Here is a 6,655-nt window from a genome sequence, read left to right on the forward strand (position 1 = left end):
CATTAAATTTTTAACCATTCACAATGAGAAAGCAAACAGTTGCTAAGCACATAAATACATAGTTTTGTTGTTTTTTTTTTCTACCTGAGGAAGGTTTTCAGATGATAGATCCATCTTTAGACTGCTCTCATCATTCTTTGAGAAGCCCCAAATCCTTCAGCATGACGAATTAAAGGTCCTCAGCAGCCTGTCCTCAGTCTTATCCATCAGAGCTTCCCTCCTATAATCAGGCTATCATCACAGCACACTCACCACCATTGAAAGGAGGGGATATACTTGTCAACCTCTTTGCTCTTGCTCTTGTTGATCCTCTTTCTGTTATATCCTTTCATCTAATTCTTTGCAGTCTTGGAGGCTGGCTCAAATCTCACTATTTTTGTAAAGCTTTCTCTAATCTCCACCCATCATCCCTCTTCCTCTCCCCTCCCAAGTTGGCAGCTATATCTCTTCCTCTATGCATCCAGAAGCATTTATAAAAAAAAGTTTCATTGTATAACATCTGATATGGCATATTGGCATATTCTACCACAATTCTATATGCCAAATCTTAAATTGTTTTATATTTATTTGTATGAATTTATTTTCCCTCCTAAAAAATTGTGTGAATTTATTTTCCTTGAGATCATGTCTACTTATTCTGAATCCCGAAGTGTCTACCGGAGTTCACTGCTCACACAGCTATTGTATTGTGGTGTTTTGTGTTTTTCACTAGACTGCAAGGGCCTAAAGAGGAAGACATGTTCTCCAACTTTGTATCACTATTACCTAATCACAGGCAGAGCAGGTCATGTGGCAGAGCAGGTCATGAGGAACTACTTCCTGAATGAGGGAATAATTATAAGCATGGAATTGCCTAATTTCATCAGTAGTTCACTAAATTATCAAAAATACTAGATCTCAAAAGCCATTTCTCTCAGCTCAAGACATATAAATGCCCTGTTGAATAATTTAATGTCCCTACAAAGTCATATTCTTAAAATACTTGTTCAGAATTTATTTAACGTAGACTAAGTCTGTAGCTGTGAGAATTTTGTTTTTATTGTTGTTGCTTCTTTTGAAGCCACTGTCTTCTTCCATGGAAGTGTGTACTCACTGGCTATAACTTGAGGAGTCACAAGTGTAGGTCAGAATAAACTGTTATCCAATTTGGGAATTATTTCAAAGAGGTTAGATCCACTTACAAATCAGTATTCCATATCCTCACCTCGTAGGGATATTGAAAATATTATATGATAAAATGTTTGCATAAAAATTAACTCAGTATCTGGCACATAATATGTGTTCAATAAAAGGCAACAGTATTTTTTATTATTAAAGTTGAGTCTACCTCCAATTCCCAGTGAAACTTTCTGTGATGGTGCCTATGTTCTATTACTGTGTTGTCCTATATGGCATGCAACAGTCGCATATGGCTATTTAGCAGTTGAAATGTAGCTTGCATGTCTATGAAACTCAATTTTTATTTTAACTGATTTCAATTTAAATAGTCACCTGTAGCTAGTGGCTACCGTAGTGAACAGTGCAGGGATTGTGATCCACATTAGAATGGTGCTCTGCCTTGTTCATCATCTCACCACTAAGATTTCAATAATTCCTGCATATAGTTGGGATTCAGAAAGCTTTATGAATCAGTGAAGAAAATTTTAAATAAGGTGGAGAAATCATAAGAAAGAAATCAAAATAAATACATGGTATGCTTTCTAGTATTCAAGTTGTAGAGAAAAGAAAAACTAAGTAAATAGAGTAGATATATTTCACAGTTGTCATAAGCAGTGATGGGCCTGTCTAGTTCGGTCCAAAGTGAAAACCCTCCAGCCAAGCGCAAATGCTTATTATATTCCAACTGGATTAAACTTGACTTAGCAACTTCTCCCTTCAGTGCAGTTGCTGATCTAGTATAAAGAGCAAGACAAATATCACAGAGGAGAAATTTAGGAGAGATGGAGAGAAGAGTAGATTGGAGAAAGGGAAGTGTATTGCCTTGGTGCGGACCATTAAGTCAGTTTCCAAATTCACAGTTTCCTTGTAAGTTTATGAAGTTTCCATAGCAGCTTTCTGGGCTACAGAAACCACATATCCCATTTATTGTATCTTCTACTCTTGGTAAACTCTCCTTTAACCAATGAAGGGGAGGAGCATACATATATAAGCTGCCCACCCACACCTACCACTCCTCCTCACCAAAATTCCCCACTCTCTGAATCAAATGGTCGTGTTTTGCTTTGAATAAATTAATTCTAATTTCCTGGACATTTTTAGATTATTCACCTAGGGGGATATGTACAGGGACCATGTTGATGTTAATTTATCACTCATTTTAACCAGGATGTCTAATGACAGGTAAGACTAAATCTCATGAAACATTTAAAAATAGTGAAACCAGTAAGTAATATATTACCAAAATGAGTTTTTCCTGAGCATTATATGGTACTGGAATGAAATTTTCCTGACTAAGGAAAGGGCATGTGCTGGAGAAAAGATTAAAAAAGAAAAAAAAAGAAAAAAAAAAAAAAAGAAGGCCTAAGGGCAAGATTATAGAAGACCACGTGTGTCACACTGAGCAAGCTATTGGAGACCCTTTAGAGAATTTTCAACAGGAAAAGATGACAAAATGGCTTTAGAAACCTTAGGCTAATGGAATACAACATTCTAAATCTCCATTAAAATGATGAAAAAGATGCAAGCAGTATAACAGCTTTAAAAAGCAACATGTCATCTAATCCCATACATTGACGTATGTCAACCATCAGTCAAGGTCAGAAGGATGGTGACCCAGGTTTCAATTGTACCTGGAATGAAGCTCATTATATATGTCGAGGCATGAAGATTTTAAAATTGAGGGCAGGCCACTTTAAAAATAATTTGCAAAAAAACTGGCAAACATAATTCACAAATATAAACAGGAAAATATAATGGATCTCTCATTCTAAATTCAGTTGAAAGTAGCAGTCCTGGGGCCATTGTTAAGGCACAGAAAGTTGGAAGTGTACCCAGTTTTTACTCCCTGAGAAACAGTGGGGTTTTGGCTAATAGAGCTGTGAATATTCAGTGAAAGCCAATAATCAATTTGCCTTGAAAATAGCAGCAGTCACAGTTCCCACAGATTTACAGGCTTGCCAGGAGCGGCACCCCATACCCACACACATAGTTGGTAAAGGGTGGAGGAAACACCATCCTCATAAATGGGCCTTCAAGGCTTGCTTTTTGATGTTTCTGTCACAGGAAGGATTAACAATGCACAGCTTCTTTCACTGCTGCTTTCACAGCTAGTATTTTAATATGCCCAGCATCTCTAAGGAAGCTGTTAGTATCTAACTTAAGTAAGAGCAGGCAATCCTTTACATCCATTGTTGGGAAAAATAAGTAAGTTCCTAAAACATCATGCTGGCTACATAGCCCTTGTGAACAGAGTGAGCATCACACAGGGTGCACTGACTAGGGGCATATCTTGGAGGGTCCTCCAGTTATATTTAATTCTTGTTAGACTCCGATAGAATGCTGTTGCTTCTATGAAAGCCTGCTGAAACTGTGCTGCTTTGTTTCCTAGGACTTTCCAACAGAAAGAGTAGGAAATAAAGGACTAAACAAAGCTGGGCTGAAAGATTATAAAAACAAATGAGCAAGGGAAGTAGCAATAATGTTCGGATGCTTACCCCAACAAAGGTAAGTAATAGAGAAGGCCCTTAGGAATTTATTCATACAGATCACGGAAATTTGCAAAAATGAGCAAGTGATAACCTCAAACTTGGAAATAGATGCCTCCAGCTGTAGCTGCAACAGTCCTACCTCAATGCTGCCATCAAAACAGAACGTTGTGAAAAAGTACTTGGGCAAACCCTGGAGTTATAGAACAATAGGCCTGGTGCTGGCTTCACAACTATAAATTACTAAACTGGGTATACTTGCCCTGGCAGCCCATACCGCAGAGTAAAGAAACCATGTGTGGGGTAAGGTGCTTGGGAAGCAAAAGATGGGAGGACATTCCTATTCCTGTTCCATGATGCCCTCAGTGCTTCTTTTGGTTCCAATGAAGTAGAGAGGATACAGGAAGGAGGAGTAGTTTAGAATTACCCAGCTGGTCAACGGCCAGTCAAGGTAATAACCATCCTAGAGACGTGCATAGACTGTTGGAGAGTGGGAGGCAATGCTGTGCCTCTCTAAGGGGTCTTCACTGAAAGAAGGAGTCAAGGTGAACCTGGATACTGTCTCCACTAAAATCAAACCTACCATCAGCAGAGACCCAAAGCAGCGACAAAACCAGCCTGGTCAGAGCAAGACCAGAGATAATTCTAAATGACTCATAGATGGCCAAACCCTTTATTTTCTTAACTCCCAAGGCCCTTAGGCCCTCCAATTCTATTGAAGCCAAGAAGTCCCAGAAAAGGGGAAAAGAGAAGAATCTCACACCAAAGCATAGTCAACCAAAGTTAACATTCCTCTACCTCTACCTACAGGTGATGAATGGAAGCAGAATAAAAAGCAAACCATACCCTCTGCATACTTCAAGTTTCTCAAGACATAAACCTGGCCTGCACTATGAGGAAGAGGACATGCTAAACTGAGCACAATATGGAAGTTTTAACTGTCATAAATTTTGAATAACTTTAAGTAACCAGAAATGCAAGCAGTGTGTGATGGTTAATACTGAGTATCAGCTTGATTGGACTGAAGGATGCAAAGTATTGATCCTGGGTATGTCTATAAGGGTGTTGCCAAAGGAGATTAACGTTTGAGTCAATGGGCTGGGAAAGGCAGATCCGCCCTTAATATGGGTGGACACCATCTAAGCAGCTGTCAGCATGGCTAGAATATAAACCAGGCAGAAAAAAAATGTGAAAAGACTAGACTGGCCTAGCCTCCCAGCCTGCATCTTTCTCCTGTGCTGTGTGCTTCCTGCCCTCAGACATCGGATTCCGAGTTCTTCAGTTTTGGGACTCCGACTGGCTCTCCTCGCTCTTCAGGTTGCAGACCGCCTTTTGTAGGACCTCGAGGTTATGTGAATTAATACTTAATAAACTCCCCTTTGCATATTTATCTATCCTATTAGTTCCATCCCTCTAGAGAACCCTGACTAATACATACTGAAAAAAATTAAAATCCAGAGGTGGCACTGGGTATAGAAAAGGAACAGGTTGAAACAGAACACAGTTCAAAGTAACAAGTGCATAATAAATACACTTTTTTATGTCAATACCCAGCAGTTTTTAGACTATTAAATAAACATGTTACTATATTAACATGCTTAATTCTCACAATAGTAAGTTGGAATTGTATTGTAATCATTTGATAGAAAAGTAAATTGGAACTGAGAGAGGTAAATTTCTCAGAGTTCAGTTATTAAGTCAGGATTTGAAATCAGGTCAATTTGGCTCTATAAAACATGCTTTCTTTCTCCCACTCATCTTATTTTTCAGGATTTCTTGATGATGGGACCTTCCTGGAGTGTGTCAAATGTTAGCAGTAGGGAGAATTATAAATAAAATGATATATTATGGCACCAACATTACAACTATGACAGTGGGCCACTAAATGGACATCTAGGCAGATGGTTCCTAGAAATCCAGAAGCAGGAAGCAGGTCAATATATTAAAAGTTTTTAAAGGTCAATATATTAAAAGGTTTTTCTGAAGATTACTATAATGTATCTCCAGATATGTAGCTCTTTTAGGACGTTGTAATTCCTCCTTCAAAAGGTAAAATCTATGGCACTACCTCTGAACCTGGGTTGGCCTTTGTGACTGCTTTGATCAAAAGAGTATGGCAGAAGTGGCTCTGAGATTAGTCAAAAGAATGAATGCATTCTTGGAGCACTTGTTTTTGGAACCTATCCATCATGCTGTGAGTAAGCCTAAGATGCCTTGGAGAGGCCCATGTACAGAGGAACTAAAGCCCCAGCCCATACATAGCCCTGGATTAGCTTCCAAAAGCAGCACTGAACTGTCAACCATGTGAATGACTTATCTTGAAAGTGGATTGTCAGTGTGCAAGATGAAACTTAATATCTCTAAACACTGTTTTGTTGTTATTTTTTAAAAGGCCCTCTAGTATTTGATAAGCTGTACAGTCTCATTGTTCTCAGATGTGTATATCAACTGACTTAGGCTGAAATATCAGGTACATATATTGACTTCAGTGTACAGCCCTTAGTAAGCTACGAAATTAAAACCTATGTATTTAACTGGTAATCAGGAAAAACAAAAAATATACACAAACTAAACCAAACAAAAAGAGAAAAAAAAAGTTGACATCACATGGAACAGAGAAAAGCAATTCCTGAAAAGTTACACTAAAATTGTAAATTTATGCAAATAGTTAGTACTTGTTATTCTCTCATGCCTGTGAAGTTTGAAGGTGGTTTGTTTCACAGTAATAACTGATAGAAGTCGTAGAAACTGGACAACAGGGGCGGAGCAAGATGGCCAATAGGAACAGCTCCAGTCTCCAACTCCCAGCGCGAGCGACACAGAAGACCGGTGATTTCTGCATTTTCAACTGAGGTACTGGGGTCATCTCACTAGGGAGTGCCGGACAATCGGTGCTGGTCAGCTGCTGCAGCCTGACCAGCGAGAGCTGAAGCAGGGCGAGGCATCGCCTTACCTGGGAAGCGCAAGGGGGAAGGAAATCCCTTTTCCTAGCCAGGGGAACTGAGACACAC

At 39.1% G+C, this 6,655-nt stretch overlaps 1 long non-coding RNA gene across 2 annotated transcripts in view; it reads left to right on the forward strand.

Moving 5' to 3' along the window:
* Positions 1 to 4,582, forward strand: part of LOC108527852 (uncharacterized) — a 37,918-nt gene extending 33,336 nt beyond the window's left edge. For both annotated transcript variants that reach the window (XR_001884954.1, XR_001884953.1), the window contains exons 4-5: positions 3,548 to 3,663; positions 4,455 to 4,582. This is a non-coding gene — a long non-coding RNA (uncharacterized LOC108527852). The remainder of the gene's footprint in view (positions 1 to 3,547; positions 3,664 to 4,454) is intronic.
* Positions 4,583 to 6,655: the final 2,073 nt, after the last annotated feature.

Source organism: Rhinopithecus bieti, unplaced genomic scaffold (assembly GCF_001698545.2).
Source record: "Rhinopithecus bieti isolate Rb0 unplaced genomic scaffold, ASM169854v2 scaffold_2572, whole genome shotgun sequence".
Taxonomy (NCBI): domain Eukaryota; kingdom Metazoa; phylum Chordata; class Mammalia; order Primates; family Cercopithecidae; genus Rhinopithecus; species Rhinopithecus bieti.